We start from the raw sequence: 19601 nt of genomic DNA on the forward strand, positions 1-19601 counted from the left end.
AATCGGCATATGCAGGCGGATTTGGATCTCTTGCTTTATCCTACTCAATACACTGGCGATACACATTCATGTGTCGTATTCTGAACTCCTATCGTTCGGTGATCATGGAAATATCACTTAATTTCTGTCCTCCACCTTTCGCGCACTAACTCGGCGTCCCTGATGGCGTGCTCATCTCGACCAATGGCGAGATAGCGTGGGTCATTTCCACGAATTCATTACTTTAATTTATTATGATTACAATTAATCAACATGGGAACGATATCACAAAAATCCCCTCTATTCAATTAAGTGGTTGGAATAATTTAATTATTGTTATCGGGGAAGCTAACTGGAGTTCACTCTGAGTTTTTCTTATGTTGGTTTATCTGCGGGCCTATGATAAATTTTCTCATTGGTCAACACCGCTTCGGTTAGTTTGAAATCTCTTCCTTGTAACGTTGACAACACCAAATGCCTCGGGCGTGGAAAAACTGGCACGTCACATTCTCGGTATTGGTGATACATCTGCTCGCCCTTGGTCCGAAATATATACTCTTTCACTTCCTCGAAGTCATTACTTCGTTGTTGTGAGCTCTAGCTTTAATCCTCTTATCTTCTGGCCAAGAAACATTTTCCCCCTAATGACAAGCTTACTGTGGCGACGGTTTGTCGCGATCACGCCGGGCTATGTTGAAATTATCCCGTCCACACAAAACTGACACTGTATTCATTTAATATTCTTATATATCTGTATTTCTCGTATCAAAATCAAATCATGAAAGATAGAGCCTACCTCATCAGGGTACATTTTCCTGTTGCTCAGTAAAAAAAAATCTTGTGATAATCATGAGATTTTTTTATATATCCGCATCATACTTTCATCATGATTTGATTACTGCTTTCGTTCCTTTTCGATGGTGACTGATCTCGTCCCGCAGATTGTGGTTATTGAGTCTCAATTCTTCATTCTCTCGTTGAATCATGTGGATCCTGTTAACGAAATCTTGGACATCACTGTCGATCTCTCTGCATTCTGGGCATGGTCTTGCTTCTATTTGCCTATGGATCAGTTGGACTTCTTCTTCTCTTCCGTCTTCTTCTTCATCATCCTCTCCTTCGTCCTCGTCTTCTTCTTGGTCATCCTCTGCCTTATTCAAACTCTGTCGTTTTCCTCCTAGCACCGAGTTGTCGTTCGTCCTCGAATCTAGGGGCGTTTGGATTTAGCTGGCTACTATATTGAGAATGTGACAACGGCGCGTTCCTTTCCCCGTAGCGACCACCATTTGCCTCTTTATTCCATTTGTCTTCTAAATATTGCTTGGTCTCCTGATGTAGCTCCTCCATAGTTTGTATCGTCGCCTCTATGTACGGTTTCCCATCGTCTCGGTCCCAAACACTACATGGCTTGTCATCCTTTCGGTCATGATTTTGGATTGCCTCCTTCCATTTCCTCTTCTTCAGCTCATCGAGGTACTGCTGTGTTTCTGGGTGTCGATCATCCATATCTCTACGGGATTCCTCCATGTAAGGTCTTCGGTTACTGTGATTTCTTCCGTGGTATGGCTGAGTTTCGCTCCTTCCCCTTTGATATCCACGGTATCCCCTTTCTCCTCGGAATTTATCATGTTTCATTTGCCGGTTGCTTTCCGCGAATCCTCCTCGGTGATTCCATTGTCGGGGTCTCCATCCTGGATCATACATCCTCTTGGGTTCTGGATCGGTACTCGTTCCTTGACTTCTAGTACTCATGGTTCTAGTTTCCGTCTGCCTCTCGACGTTATTTATCTGTTGCTCTCTAGGCCTGGGTTGCCTCTGGTTAGAGTGATACGTGGTCTGATCTAATTGACGTAACAGAGCTTCCGCTTGTACTGCAGTCTGAATATTCGACGCAATCATCATCCGCTGGACCTCAAATGGTAACTGCTTCCCGATAGCGCTAATGAGTGCTGTCTCACTGACCGGATTGTCTAATTCCCGCATATTATGAAATTGGGATACGAAATACTCTGAATATTTAGTTGGGGACGATGTTGAATAACGTCTAGAATACAACTCCAACCTAAGATCTTGCTGTTCTTGGATACTCCAGAATTTTTGCAAAAACACCTGTCGGAATCCCATGAAATCCTCGAATGTGTATAAGAAGGCCCTGAACCACATTGCAGGTGCTCCGTCCAAACACTTCTCTACAGTTCGTAATTGCCGCTCCGCCGGAATTTTATTTTCACTAATATAGTTAGTGATCTCGCGGATGAAGCCTTTAGGGGTTATATGTCCTCGAGCGTCGTATCTAGGTGGTTTGTCGTCTGACATTTTGATGACGTGGACCACAGATGTCGGAAGGGCATTTGATGATGATGACGATCCGTCTCCTACTTCAAACTTAAGTCCGGTCGTATCGGCTTGTGACATGCCTTCCTTTTTATGAAAGCCCTGATTGTCTGGGGTCTCGAACTCTCGGTACTGGAGATGGAAGTCCTGAAGTGACCCTGGCTGTTCTAACCTGGCCTTGACCTGTTCCAGATCCTTTCTAATTTCTTCCAGCCTTTCGGTATTACTGTCTGACATTTGCTTGGCCACTGAATTCTGCCCTGTGTGTACATTAAATTGTTCCACTATTCTGACCTCTGTGTCAGCGATCGTCTGGCTTTGTTCCGCCAACCCATCAGTCTTTCTGAACAATGCTATATTTGCCTCCTCACACTGTGTGAGTCTACGGCTACGATCTTCCGAATTCGTCTTTATATCCTGAATTTCATTTCTGAGACCGGCTACTAGTACTAGGGTACGAACAGTTTCACCTCGTAACTCATCGATTCCCTTTTCGTGCCTGTCCAAAGTATTTGCAGTATGTGCACCTTTACTTTCCACATGGCTTTGGATGATATCGTTTTCCTTGCGACATTCACCCCTCACCTCTTCGATGTGCGCCTTTAAATCTTCGCGGTCGACCAACCTCTGAGCTGAAATCTCCTGAATACTGGCCTTTAATTTCTCCTTAATTTCGTTACGTTCTAGTAACGCCTCGTCCCTGAATCGGTCAACCTTTTCATTGACACTAATAATACAAGAGTCGATATGCTGTTTCAATTCGTCCTTAGCGAAATGACACGCCTCCTGGACTTGGGTCATTCGGTCCCGTAATTCTCGTCCTAGCGATATACTGGCGGCATGAACCTCAGCTATTTGTTCTGTGAGTTTTATTTTATTAAATTCACATGCGGCCTGTACCATATCGACTTTATTTTCTAACGAAACCTTAGCGGCATGTATTTGTTCCGTCAGTTCCTGTCTATTAGTCTCAATTTTACGCTCTAGTGAAACACTCGCGGCCTGAACTATAGATGTCAGTTCCTGTTTAGTAGAAACACTAGCGGCCTGAACTATAGATGTCAGTTCTTGTTTAGTAGAAACATTAGCGGCCTGAATTTGTTCCGTAGTTATAGCCAAAACTCGCATTAAATCTTCCAAAGTGAGAGCTTTCACCTCTCCCTGTCCTTCTAACTGTTCACCTTGGGGATGCTCCCCTCCTTCGTCTGACATTATATAAATGAGAAAAGAGGGCCGATCAGCCTCTCATCCTTTCGCACACGATTACGACAATTGTGGGTCTAGGCCCTATCATACGGTTATATCCTCGTTACTATTTCTAAATTTTTTTTAAATTTCCAAATTCAAAACCAAAACAATATTTTTCGCTTTCACATAGCGAATTATTATATAACGTAATTCAAATTTCCATATTAATTGCCATCACGTGCTTATTATGCCTGAATTAGATATCATCAGTCACTCCAGACTATGACAATAACAACAACAATCGATAATACAACGATGGAAAACTTGAAGTCACCTGTCTTGAAATAATTTACCTTTAACTTATACAGTTCCATTATCTTTTTATTAATACATGAATCTGGTTCTCAGTCACATTTTTACCAAATACAGTATTCCTAATGAATTTTGCCTATATAAAATTCCTGCCCATGGATAGTTACATTTATGTGGAGTCTCACTAAATCACAATAAATTTTAATTTTATAGAATAGGGAATTATTAATTTAATGAGCCTTTATAGCAATAAAATACTATTGTATAATTATCAAGTCTAGCCCCGTTCGAAACTAACCTTACTTTAACATGAAATATTACTTGACATATCTAAAACCACTATTTAACTTAACCGTGATGCGGTCAAAATTTAATTAAACATCCCGATTGGGTTTACATTTAAGTTAAACAACTGGGCCTATCTATAAAGCAATCGGGCACTGAGATGGTCGCTAATAATATCGTCGCTAATACAACAAAAGGTTCAGGTTTTTTTTTTTGCGTAAAAAAATAAAGTCACCCGTTGCTCAAACATGATGAAATAATAGGCCCTTTTACGTTGGGCGCCAATATGCACCCGCTCACCTCCTGAGTCCCAGACTAGCATTTATCTCAGGGGTGATCAGTTCAAAAACGATAAAAAATTTTATATAAAGAAAATCAAAAAAATATAAATCGGCGCATCAAATGAACACAGGGATGAACGGGGCATGCAAATTTAAGGTTACGGGGGACGACTCATTCATGGATACAAATTTTTGACTCCACAATAGGACTGGGAAGTGACAACTTAAATTCCATGGGCATACTGGACTAACTACAATGAAAAGATATGGAAACTGTTTCCTATTGAAATTGCAATGAGGAGCAATTTATTCACTTATTTTGCATACTACACATGATGACAATTTTACATTGGGACACTTTCATCCTGAAAAATAAATGACATAATACTTGGATTTTACCTCACTACTCTGGTAGTGTAAAACATCTGGTGAATTCGCCCCAATTGGTTACTGGGGATCGAATTCACATCCGTATGATTGGACATTTCACCGCTGGAGATCTTCTTTCGGAGACGAAGGCACGACAGTAACTTTTTACTGTCGTCTCCTCGTTCCGTATGGACATGAGACACTTCCGGTATGTACATTCTGGTGAGCCGGACACCCACCGTGGAAAATGTTATCGCCTCGATAAAACGGGAATTTATAATACGGACAAACTCTAGCCTATTATTTCCAGATTCACAAACACGCCAGGTAGAGTTCATTAACTCAAAGCCTATTTCAATATTTACACTTGTCAATACGGCAAGACGTACGGAAAGGTTCATTACTATGCTCTGACCCTGAAGACGTGCGGTCCGAGGGTTATTTACCTATCTACCGCTAACAATCTCCCCGTGAAAACCCAACATCTGGTTTGGAGCAGTTCGACACAGGACGACTGTCCCTATCATATCCTCCTATGATTATTAAATAATATCATTACCATTCTTTATCTGATCATTATCATATTCTTTGACTACCATCAATTAATTTTATTATTATCATTAATTTCAATTATAATCCTGTATTTAATTATTATCATTTGTCATCCGGGATGATTATATGCCAACCCTTGCCAACGTTTCAAACGAAGGGTCGTTCTTCCTCCTAATTTACCCGCACAATATAATGATCAGCTTCCTCATAAATATTTTTATTATTATTATTACTATTATTATTATTATTATTATTATTATTATTATTATTATTATATTCGTAACAATGAATCATCGCCCATTAAATATCTTAATTTCCTTTCATCATAATTATTATTCTATAATTACTATTGCAAGTTCTTTATCTTCTGCTCCTTCAACTTTTCATTATTATTATTATTATTATTAATAGTGGAAATCGTGATTATCGTAACCCGTAATCACCCTCGCTATAATACTTCAACTTCTCGCTCTTATTATTTTCATCAAAAAAAAAAAAAAATTAAAAAAGTAGCTTCATTGGTTATTCTTCTTCTCCTTCAAATATTTTATTTATTATTATTATTAGTTAAAAATCTCAAATTTTTCATTTCATCTCCCAACATCATTATTATGTCCAAAATATAAAAAAGTAAATTCCAAAAAAAGTATTTTTTTATTTTTTATCATTATTATTAATTTTTAAAAAAATTAATTTCGCCTGTTACACGGTAGTTCACTCTTAATATGTTTAACGCATAACCCCTTTTACAATTTCGATTTATCTTGGCACATAGCACTTGATTTAAGACAAGATTCACTTGGAGTATGATTATTGTTATTATTATTATTAAAAATGGAAAGATGATATTTTAATTTCCACTCTTTAGAATTTAGTCACATATGTTAAATCCCGTTATGAACCACTAAGATCTGCTTTATATTGGTCAGGACAACACGGTATTCGGGACCGTACCTTCAATTTCGTACTGACGTTAATTTTATATGGGGACACCTGTCCTCCCAAGACACATCTCACAACCTATGGCACATCGCGGCTGGGCAAATACCTCCAATGCCGGCGATTGCTAAACTATTCCTTCCAATTTGAAGTCCATTTCCTTTCATCGGAACTCTTCAAACATTTAATTTATAAATTAATCCTCGGTGCGTGGATTCTACCACTAATAACACCGGCATCTGTATTTTATATCATCTTAGGCCTTGAGATTCATCTATTTCATCATTACAAACAATACGGCTCAATTTATTTCACGCCGGATATTCGTCCCTCATGACTTCCAACTCTAAATATGGGCTCAAATCATTCTGGGCTTTTAACATATCGTGACCATTCTAATTCACGTGCCTTTATTGCTTTTTAAACAAATTTTTAATGGTTAAAATAAAGTCCAAAAACGTAAAATCAAAAATTTACGTAAAATCAAACTGATTACGCGAATGAAAGTCTTTAACGCTACATGTCATCTCCACATTGATTATTATATTTGCACTGGCTAACTCACGAAGCACTGTCATTATTATTATACTTTAACTTGCAAACACATAAATATTATTATTATTATTATTATTATTATTATTATTATTAATTTACTTTCCTTTGTCAACTCACAAACATGATTATTATTAGTATTTTAATGACCTTCCGTACGCAACACAAATTTTACGTATTCTGGCTCTTTCATAATCTGGCTGTCTAATAGAAATTATTCCTAATTACAATACAAATGATCACCGCAGTGAATGAAATTCAAATAAATGGGTTAGCACAAAAAAAGAATTTAACACTTGAAATGAACTTAAGTCAAAGAATTACAAACAGCATGCCTTAATTGAAAGAAATATTTCCCATATTTACATTATATACAACAAACAAATACTCAAATTAATTAATCTAACCCATTATTACGTTAATATAAATTAGTTCGTCCGTCTAACAAAAAAAATAAAATCATGGACTCGGGAGGCGGACCATGTTAAGTAACCATAATTAATTTACACTGAACCCCGTTTAGTCGCGATAACATCCCCCAAATATCAAAATGTGTACTCATTCCTATGTAGAATTCCATTGTCTCGTAGCGGATGAGATATAGGCCTTACGGCCCCATGGTGATCTACTCGTCCATCATGTCGCACAATACAAATTTAACACCATAAAACACTTCTGGGTGACTACCCATGATTAATACCTTATTACACTATTTTACACAAGAATACTAATAACAAAAAAAACACTTATAGGTTCTCCTAGACCCCTGACACTCGCACAATATACTCTTCATATACGCCCGAAACACACGTCGTGACACATTACGACGAAATGTCGTTCATTTGAACCGGCGCGTATCACGTCTTCAACCGGCACTTCCTGGTTTATTTCTAAGCCGTCTTGATAATCGCCTAGCTCTTATAATTCCCTGCTCGGATAGTTATTCACGGTCTATCTTGAGGTGTTTACTTCAGGCTCCGCACACTGCCTTCCAAAGGTACTATCGGCGTTCCGTTAATTATTTATTATTCAATCACATGACATTTATTAAATTCAACATACAGTTGTACTGATTAGTTACACTCGGTACTATGGATAATTTCACTGTTCGTATTCATTCTCCTAATAATTCACGCACTTTCAGCTTTAACTGACTTCGAATGCGTCCCGAGGTACTGACTTACAGAGTCAACGTGTCAGAGTCTCAACTACTTCATACGACTGACACGACTGGTGACCGATAACGACTGGTGACTGGTAAGAACTGAGTGAGTGAGGTCCGCTACTGGACTTTTATGGACGATATGGTTTCCCGCCGGGGTCATCCGCGGTCAGCTCCTAGAGAGGGGGGTTGGTTATCCTAAATCGGCATATGCAGGTGGATTTGGATCTCTTGCTTTATCCTACTTAATACACTGGCGATACACATTCATGTGTCGTATTCTGAACTCCTATCGTTCGATGATCATGGAAATATCACTTAATTTCTGTCCTCCACCTTTCGCGCGCTAACTCGGCGTCCCTGATGGCGTGCTCATCTCGACCAATGGCGAGATAGCATGGGTCATTTCCACGAATTCATTACTTTAATTTATTACAATTACAATTAATCAACATGGGAACGATATCACAAAAATCCCCTCTATTCAATTATGTGGTTGGAATAATTTAATTATTGTTATCGGAGAAGCTAACTGGAATTCACTCTGAGTTTTTCTTATGTTGGTTTATCTGCGGGCCTATGATAAATTTTCTCATTGGTCAACACCGCTTCGGTTAGTTTGAAATCTCTTCCTTGTAACGTTGACAACACCAAATGCCTCGGGCGTGGAAAAACTGGCACGTCACATTCTCGGTATTGGTGATACATCTGCTCGCCCTTGGTCCGAAATATATACTCTTTCACTTCCTCGACGTCATTACTTCATTGTTGTGAGCTCTAGCTTTAATCCTCTTATCTTCTGGCCAAGAAACATTTTCCCCCTAATGACAAGCTTACTGTGGCGACGGTTTGTCGCGATCACGCCGGGCTATGTTGAAATTATCCCGTCCACACAAAACTGACACTGTATTCATTTAATATTCCTATATATCTGTATTTCTCGTATCAAAATCAAATCATGAAAGATAGAGCCTATCTCATTCAAAATCTGTCATTGCCTGGCTCAAAAGTATGATTAGGTGGTAATTAGAAATATCAGTAGGGCTTTCCTTATTTTTGAATGGATACTCCTTCGCCAATCTGTTGGTTTTAGACCTTCTTTAGTGATCAGGTTGAAAAGCTTGCTTCAGCCACACTGCTGCATCCCCCCATTTAGAGAAACAAAACCCTGCCGGAAGGTAATCGAGACAGATGGCTGCCGTGGTTTCATTTCCTTCAGCATTGCCTGGCCTTCAGTGATATTAATTTCCTACATTGGACCTTCAAATTGATTGGGATTGGTAGGTACGGAAATTCCAAGATTGAAATTTTGTCAAAGTGTAGCCAGTGTAGCCACGTTTCCCGCCAGTTGAGTAGCAAATCATCTCTTTCCTCATTTATGCCATAAAAATGTTGGTCTTCTTCCATTTTGTGATGCCTCAATTTGTCTATCAAATTATAATAATTAATGAACCACCTTTCCAATACACAAAATCCTTATATTTAGGATGAAATCGTTTAATCACAAATTGGACATGTTTCATTCAACTTTGTGAGCATCATCAGCAATAGTTAACATAAATCATTGGTGGGTCAGGGCCCTGATCCTGGTGTATATCACAAAAGAATGTCTAATATACATTGATAAAATATATAAATTTAACACTTCAAAATAATTAATAAGATTATTTATGTCTATTAAAACAAAAAAATTTATCACTAAAATTGTTTAAAATGTGGAATGGAATGGATGGCTTAAAAGTTAAAAATAGTATATGGTAATTAGGTGTTCTTAAAAATCGTTGTTCAATATATCTACGCTCGATTGCATTAAACTGTTTATGATAAAATCAGTTTTTCATATCAGGGTGAGTTCTTATTATAAACTATATTGCTGTTTTTTAAAAATAAATATGATGAGAAACGCTAAAATTGCATACGATGGTTGAAATACGAAGTTCACTGGTGATAAAATGTCGTCTAGATCGGCGTAAATTAGCCTTTATGGGACTCCTTGCGTTGTAATTTCAGCCGTTATTTTGTGCAGTAATTTGTTGAAATTGTTCTTCTAACGGAGAATTACTGATCTATTATATGGAATTGATCGGATGTATCCTGAAAAAGAAAAAGGGGGGAGGGGAAATATGAGTGTCGTCTATTGGAAAAAAATTTAAAGAGTGTAGCACTTTAAGGAGATGATAACGGAAAGCACTTACCCGTGTGTGAACTGGTCCCTTGGTTGTTTACTTAGGTTTGATGGTAACTGGCTTACTGCTGCGTGTGTTATACGAATGCGGTCGTGGAAACGGGGAAGGTAGCGGTGAGGGGAAGGGAGGCGGGGCATTGCGCGAGTTATCAGCCAATGGGGAGGATGCAATGGTAGGAAGCATTGTGGGTGTGGCTACTGTTGCTGCTGTTGCTACGGGAGGATTAAAAGCATGTTTATAGTGGAAAATCTTCAGGAAATTATTAGCATTAATACCGAATTTAGCAATTAATTTGGGGATTTGCTCAGTTATGGGGCTGTTAATATCCGATACCTCATTTAAATTGCTATCCCTATTGAAGTATTGGTCCAAGGAAATAAAAACATTTTCATACCCGGTCATTAGACTGCTTTTATTTATGTATTTGAGTATTTGCATATCTTGATCGATAGTACTGATGAATACTCATAGCAGAATGCTTTCTGTGTTTCAGGGCATTATAATGTTCTAAATATCTTATTCGAAAACTGTGGCCAGTTTGCCCTATATAAGAAAAATTGCACTGTGTGCATTTAAGTCTATATATTCCCGAGTTTGAGTATTTGTCATAAATTGTATTGACGGAATTAGAATTGAAAAAGATATTATGGTTGGTGTTATAGGTTCGGTATGCGATGTTAATATTATGCTTATTTAATGGTTTAGTGACATTATGAATAGCTGGGTTGGTGAAAGTAAAAGTAGCAAAATTTGTTCTTTTGGTTTTTTCGGGAACTAGTGTAGTTGAATTCTTTAGTTTAATTTTACCTATGATCTGGTGATCATTTCAGGTTTAAAACCATTCGTCATGGCTAGTTCTTTGATGAAGCATATTTCTTTATCTTGATTAGCTTTAGAAAGGGGAATGTTCATGGCCCTGTGAATCAAGCTGTAAAATGTAGCTTGCTTGTGGGAGTGAGGGTGCAAGGATTCACTTTTTATTGTTATAGGGGCAGCAGATGGTTTCCTGTAAATTTGGTAAGTGAACTCATCTTTATCTCTAGTCAAGTTTAAATCTAGAAAGTTTAAGGAGTTGTTGATCTCGTCCTCTTTAGTAAACTGAATACTAGGGTTAAGGTTGTTAAGAAGCCTGAGTACGTTGTCACTATTATTCAATTGTTTATCTATGATAACGAATGTATCATCCACAAATCTCAGCCATAGATTTACGCCGTTAATTTTATCAGTTATTAATTTGGTTTCCATATCGTCCATAAAGATATTGGCCAGAATGCCGGAAATTGGGTCGCCCATTGCTAATCCTTTTTGATGATATATTTTATTATTAAATGTGAAATAGTTATTGTTAAGTACAAATTTCAATAAATTAATAAAATCGTCTATTTTGTATCTGCTTAGATTATTTCATAAGGTTAGATTTTACGATTTTAATTGTGTCAAATACGGGGATGTTCGAATACATGTTAGTGATGTCATAAGATACCATAACGTGATTATGTGTTAGTTTGAATGTGGACAATTTGTTACAGAAATCTACGGAATTCTTTATGTAGGCTTTATTGTTGAATTTATAATGCTTATACAGGAAACGATGCAAAAATTTTGAAACGTTGTTTAGCCGTTAAGTATTCCGCTCGTTTTTACATGGGTCGAGTTTCACATATAGACCTGCTTACCGGTTTGCTTTTGTTACAGCAATGATCTCCTTCACTTTACTAGTGGCTGCTGTATAGGCATTCCAACAAGCAAGAAACTCATCGTACAGCTGTTTCTTTAACCATACTGCATACTTAACGTTGTCATTCCGAAGCCACATGTCATTGTTAATCCTTCGTGGTCATTGCCTGACTTAGTTGTTCCAAGAATAGAGCGTGCAGTGTCTTTCAGTTTAGTCCGTCTCACTTCAACTCTGGTGATTTGTGGCACTGTAACTTTTGTAACAATATTGGCCTCCTCCTTCAGGCGCCACCATTTGTTCCAATTTGGTCCATTCCCTGCGAGGTATTGGGCTCTTGTATAATCGAATTCAAGTTATTTGATGCGGCGCATTTATTTAGTTGTTCTGTTCTGTGCTCGCTAATAGTGCACCTCCGTGCCACGAGCGGTGTTCTAGTCTTTCTGCTCTGCTTAATACACTGCTGCCATCTGGGTACGTAAATTTGAACTTGCCCTTCGATTGTCAACACGTGTGAGAACTACAAGTGTCGAAGTTCAGTTGTCGTTATCTGTTGTTGAAGAAAGAAGCGTCTTGCCTGATGTTCGGCTAGTGAATATTAAATTGTATGGCAACTAATTGAATACTAGAGGAGATGTTGCTTGGACTGGATCCCGGATTATATAATTGCCGCCACCCCCCTCCCCCAGGGCGATTAGCCCAGAAAAGTTTGGTTAGTTTTTCTGATCTTCTGACCTTGTGAGTATTTGAATGATCTTCTTCTACTGGTCTGAACCGATTGATGGATACAACAAGAAGACGTACTATTGAGGAGCAAATGGAAACAGATTTGGTATAATGACCATGAGAGATAATTATTTATTTAAATTCCAAGAAATTGATATTTAGCAGAAATATGCGGAAATTCAGATCATAATCATTACAGTTTATTCCATTGTTTGTTATGTTGGGGTTTCAAAGAAATTGTAAATGTGTAATACCATTAGATATTCATCTTGAGGTAATTCGAATGATTCATAAGGTAGATTTAAGCAAATCTATACGGTAGGAGCTCCTAAAGACCATTATTTATTAACACGTAATTGTTATAAAACTCTGTCTGTTGGTTTAAGTGTATCATTGTTTAACTTACTGGAATTATGATAATTATCTTGTATATCTCACAACCACCATACTCGGGAGTAAGCTGGTAATGTGAAAACATTTTCTAGTGACTACTTGGATTGTTTTGGGCTGCCATTTTCTTATGTGTGTCATGTGATTCGTTGCTATGTAACCGCGTGTAAACTGTTTGGGGGCATGAATTCTGTTGAGTTTGACATTTAAGTGATGTTGCTTGTTACTGTGACATTTGACATTCACCTATTGAGATGAGAAGACACTTTTTTTTTTTTTTTCTTCTGGTGTATGGATATTTGTTCCATTCGGTGCTAATAGAGTTTGATTTACCGAGGCTCTAGAAGTTTTGATATTTAATCTTATTTGGGCCTGAATTATTTTCTTGTGGGTGTTTCAGGATTATTCTTGTTTATCTTCTTCTGGTTTATTTTATTGGACATTGTAAGCTGATCGTCTTTCATTGTGTATTTATTTACCTACGTTCCGAGCTAGTCGTTTAAAAGTTGTTTTCTATTTAATATCCTAATCAAAAGTTCTCAAGAACAGAGAGTGCTGTTAATGTAAATTAATTAACCTTAACTACTACTTATAAAAAAACTTTGTGTATACTTAAAAAGGGAAGTTTATATTCATGGTTATTTGTTAATCTCCTTAGTATGTTAGTATAGAAGTTTGTTATATTTCCACCTCTTACTGATCTCTAAAGTTAATATCTTAATTAGTTCAGTTAAATATTTTTTTTAAATGTTAAGCTTTCTCAGAAGTATTTCAAATAATTAGTTTAATTAAAGAGTTCTCATCTTGAATCAGCCTTATTATTATTTCATCAAAGATAAATTAAATTAAATTTTAATCATTTCACCTGACCTCTTGTGTCCAGTCATCCACGAATTGTGATGACCTTACTTGGGATCAGATTTGGTAAGTATTTCTAAATTATTTTTTGGTTGTTGCTGTTGCTTCTGATCCCTGGTCAGACTGCTCTCACTGTCTCTAATTTGTTCGGTGTGAGACTTGGTGACTTTTTCCGCAGTTTACAGATGACTGGTCGATGTTAGATTGCAATGGTTTCATGAGGAACAACTGCTGTCTCTAGAACATGTTTGAGATTCCTTCCTCTCAGAAGGATGTAGTCAGTGTGTGTTGGAGGGGGAGGCACTATAGTACGCGACTAGCTGTATATCACGATTTTTAAACAGTGTGTTCACGATAATCCTTTTCTGAATAATCGGGAATTTGTTGGCCATCTTTGTTCTTGTGAACATATCTATGTCCGCCATTGACTCATATTCTTCTTTCCTCCATCCGACATGTCCAGTCATATCACCAGCAATGATAAAATAGTAAGTGGTCTTCTTGTCAGGCAGTGCTAAGAAGGCATCTTTGGTTTCCGTGCCCTGGCCAATTTTGGAGCATTCCACTGAAAAAATAATTTCCTTCTCTCCCCAATGTAGACGAGTTACATCATGCAATTATACTTTCGCACCTCGGAGACTGAGCTGTGAAATTTTGCTTATATAACACTTCCAACACCCTTAGTTGTTCTTTGGCTTCCGTTATACATCACTTAGTAACTGCACCTAGTGATGGGCAGTATCGAATGTGCACTATTGAAATATTCCATAGTTTTATACTATCGAAATATTCAGTTGTTTTAAACGGTATTCAAATGATTAATTCACTTTTCGAAAATCAAATGCAGCTGTTCCCTCCCACATCCCTTCACTTGATAAGCGAATGAATTTATGACTTTAACCGATTGGCAGCCGATTCAGTTCGTATGATATCGGAAGATTTCTCTCTCTCTCTCTCTCTCTCTCCCTCTCTCTCTTTCTCAAACCCCAACACATGATATCTGTGAGGAAACGGCGGGATTTAAGAACCAATTGAAATGTATTATTACTCAAAACAATGCGCACATCCTGATTATACCCCTTATTCATAGATGCAAATGAATGTCTTGCACCGTTTCAATGAATAAGTCTTTGCAAAATATTGATTATTAATAAGAGTGCACTTTAAAAAAAATAGTTTTTATGTACTTAGTTTGATAGTTTTCTTACTTTATACTCAGTTTTATAGGTTTTTCTTCGTTTTCTTACTTTATACTTGGTTTTGTAGTTTTTCTTTGTTTTTTACAGAGTCTTAAGTGCTAAAATAAAAATACAACATGAACAGAAAAAATAGATCTTTAGTGTGGGACCATTTTGAGAAAAGAACTCCAGGCACGGCATTATGTTTACTGTATAAATGTGAATTTAAGTATAAAAATAATACTTCAAACTTGAGAGATCATCTGAAGTGCAAACATGTAAGTGTATTCAGAAGTGAACGAGAAGGAGGAAGAGATCCAGATGATCAACTCAGTGCAACTCGTCACAGTACAAGGACAGAACATGTTCCCTGTGCACCAGTAATTCCATCTTCATCAGCAGGATCAACAGGCATGGTTAGAAGAGTTCCTGCTCTTCACTTAACACTTGCTGGAAGTGTTCAGTCAAGAGAACTGTCTGAAGAAAAACTAAGTAGAATTAATATGGCATTGTCTGAAATGATTGCAACAGATTTGCAACCATTATCTGTAGTCGACAACAAAGTTTTTAAGAAATTAGTTAAGGAATTGGAACCCACATATTCACTTCCAAGTTGTAGAGTTTTGAGTTGTTCACTACTTCCAGACCTCTATCAGAACATCCAACAGTCTGTTCAAGATGAACTTAATACAGCATGTTGTGTGTCTGCAACAACTGATATCTGGACGTCTTCAAGTAACACTTCACACATGACAGTTGTTTGACCGAGGTGAAACTGTTGTTTTGTTTCCGATCTAACCTTATCTCTGGTGGTCGCATATGATAACCTCATAATAAAGTACTTTCGGAGGACCACTTAGATGTTATTAAGAAAATATAGTATGTAAAACATAAAGAGCACACAAGTCACTTATTTATTCAGTTGTACGTTAACTAAAAACACACTAGTACTGTAAGTACTTCTTGTACATATACAATTATATATTTACACATGAGGTACGCACTGACACTAAAAAACACTAGAAATATTCTTTACACTTGAAAGGACGTAATTGTTATTGTGCCAATGGTTTGGTTGCACTTGAAAAATGTTAGCACTGTTGGGCAATTACATTATTTTATGAGACTGTTGTCTCCACGTGTTACGGCATGTCTGACGGGCTTCTCCTCGCGTCCCTAGCCAGTCACTCGTGCAAGAAAACAGTCCCGGAAGTGAGGTGCTGCCCTCTATTCACAACTTCATTAATAAATACATTTTATACATGAAATACTACAATAATGTAGATTTTAAAAAACATAAATAAATGACATAATTTCTAGATATAATTGTTAATGCAATATCTGCAGTAACAACAGTAACAGCTCATTTTATTAATAATGTTATGTTTTGTCTACAGTTCAGCTCACAACCAACCATACTGGCACTTACTTAGCAGCTGTTCTTAGAGATATATTTTAGCAGTGGAATATAATATCTAAGTTGGTGGCAGTGGTAACTGATGGTGGAGCCAATATCAAATCTGCTGTTAGCATTCTAGGACTGTCTCATCTACCTTGTGTAGCACATCTGCTTAATTTAGTTATCCAGCATGCATTGAGAGATACTCAGGAACTAGATAGTGTCCTTCAAGCAAGCAGAGCAATAGTATCATATTTTAAATCTAGTGTTCTTGCTTGTGACAAACTCAAATCTGTTGAACTTCAAATGGGACGGACTGATTTGAAAGTAAAGAAAGATGTAATAACAAGGTGGAACTCTGTCTATTACATGCTTCAGAGGCTGCTTCAAATCAAAGAGGCTTTATCTGCAGCATTGGTATCATTGCCAGGTAGTCCAATGGCATTAACAACAGATCAGTGGAAAGTAATTGAAGACTGTGTCTTGCTATTGAAACCTATAGAACTTATGACTACAGAATTGTCTGGCCAAAAGTACCCAACCGTATCTCTGTTCATCCCTTTAGTAAGAGGGATCCAAATAAGCATTACAGAAAAAACTGCAAGTACGGCTATCGGCAGATCCCTACAAGAAACATTACTTTTTGAGATAAATAAGAGGTTGGGGAAAGTTGAGAAAATGGATCTACTGTCTGCTGCCACAATGTTAGATCCCCATTTCAAGAAAGCAGGATTTGGAGTAGACAGTAACGCAGAAAATACAAAAAAATTTATTACAGGTGATTTAGCTGCTCTCTTCCAATCAAGAATTGAGAATGAATACCCAGTGCCCTGCTGACCAAGACATTCAAGATACTGTTGCAACAGATGTATATCCTGCTGACAATGAATGTCTCCTTGGTTATTTGGATACTAAAGGAGCAGATCATCTAAAAAATGAGAATCCAGTGAGTAATGCCATTATCATTTTTAGGCAATATCTTGACCAACCATATGAGGACAAGAAAATCCCCACTTGTTTTCTGGAAGAGTAAAAAGTTGGTGATGGAAGAACTCAAGCAGATTAGCTGAGAAGTATTTGTGTATTCCTGCAACTTCAGTCCCATCTGAAAGGGTATTTTCAAAAGGAGACCAGATCATGAATGAGAGGAGGAACAGGCTGAAAGGGAAGAATCTGGACATGTCGCTGTTTCTAAACATGAATTTGTAAATGTGACAAAGAGAGACATCCTCAAGAGGTAGGCAGCTGTCCTTTATAAAGGAAACTAAAAAGTTTCAGCCTGTCAATTAATCTGAAGACAAAACATTAGTAAAATTGATGTTATATTTTTAATATTATTATGTTTGCTGTAATGTATAGCACTAATTTGTTTTTTTGTTTTTTTGTTTTTTCAAGGGTAGCTAACCAGTGATGATACCTTTTCATTTTTACTAATTCATTGATGTGTAGATGATTGTGTACATTTTAGTGCAATTCTTTTAGAATATGAATGACCATAAGTAGAGCATTAATTGGCAGTGCAAACTGTTTAAAAATGTATACAGTAAATTACTACACATGTATTCTGGTGCATTTGCAATGCTTACAAATCTTTTACTTTATTAGTATTGCTGCAGTATTTGTTCTTTCACACTTACCAGTACATAAATTTTGCTTTATTGATACTGTTGCAATGTTTGTAGTTTCATATGTGTTGCTTGATCAGTCAAAGACATTTCTAATATATGTTGGTGCAAATATGTAATATTTCTTAATAGTAAGTATAATTAAGGATTGGAATAATTTACCAAGGGAGATGTTCAATATATTTCCAAATAATTTAAAGTAAAGAAAGATGTGGCTAACAACTAACTGGAAATCTGTCCCCTGAAAGAAAACTCTAAATTCAAATCTCTGGTGATTGATTGATTTTTGATATTTCTCAATGTATCTAGATATAAAGATGACTTCTTAGGGGTATTTGTGTCTTCGTAATATACATAGATATACTTTATTTTGCAGTTTGGTTGTGTGAACTGTGATAAAGTAGGCCTACAAAAATACAGCAAATATTTGACATTGTACTTTAAGGAGGCTACTGTGAGGTAAACTTAAAAATGAGATATTACTCTGAAATGTAATTACTGTGTATAATGTACAGGTACTTGATTTTATATTTTATTTTGAGTTGGCCATGTGAATTGTGATAAAATAGGCCTACAGAAAATAGAGCAATAATTTAACGTTGTACTTAAAAGTGGCTACTGTTAGGTACACTTAAAATTATAGGTATTATTTTTCCAGATATATGTAATAACTGTTTACAATGCACAGGTACCTAATTTTCTACTTTATTTAGAGATGGTCTAGGTCTAGTAAATTCTCATAAAGTAGACTTACAAAAATGCAGCAATATCATTGTACTTCAAAGTGCCCGCTGTTACCTTTAAACATGTAAATGTTGTTGTAACCTATGGTTTTATTGGGAAATATTTCCAATACAAAATTGATATCTCTAAACAACAGTAATATACAAATAACATTAATAAAGTACAGATGTATTAGGAAACAGACTCTTGTTTCATCTTGTTCCTGGCCATCCAGTATAGGGCTGGGTTGGTTTGAGTCCTGTGTTCTACAGTAGGTGCTTCGAGTCCATCATTGACCCAGTAATTTTGCAGATGGTACACTTTTCTGTCGGGTAAATTTTGATTCTATCTGGATGTGCAGCTAAGCAGTCATGTCCTGCTTCCAATCTGAAGATCGCCACTGCTTCTTTCCTCAGCTTGCTTTTATTTTTGTCTGAGAGGTCATTTATTTTTTTCCATTTCTGCATTGCAGTAAGTTGGGTAGTTTCTTCCTTCCAATTTTCAAGGTTTTTACTTGTGATTATCATCTTGATTGAGTTAGCTGCCAGAGGTTTGTTCTCATGTAGATACTAGTGCCTTTTCTTGCTACTTTATCTGCCTGTTCATAGCCTTATACTTCTACATGTGTGGGGATACATTGTAAAGAGATGTTTCACTTTAAAGTTTTTAATTTTGTTAGTAGATGTTTAATGTCATGAATTCTTGATGAATGAGTTTAGATATTTGAGGATACTGCTTGTATGGCAGCTAGAGAATCTGTGAGTAGGACTGCTTTTTCAAATAAATTGACTCTATTAATTAGATGTTGTAGGCCAAGAGAATTGGCTTCTATTTCTCCATCAAAGTTGGTGTAAATATTACCTCCGAATATATGCAATTACTGTGCAT

The sequence above is a fragment of the Anabrus simplex genome, chromosome 13, assembly GCF_040414725.1.
Source record: "Anabrus simplex isolate iqAnaSimp1 chromosome 13, ASM4041472v1, whole genome shotgun sequence".
NCBI lineage: Eukaryota > Metazoa > Arthropoda > Insecta > Orthoptera > Tettigoniidae > Anabrus > Anabrus simplex.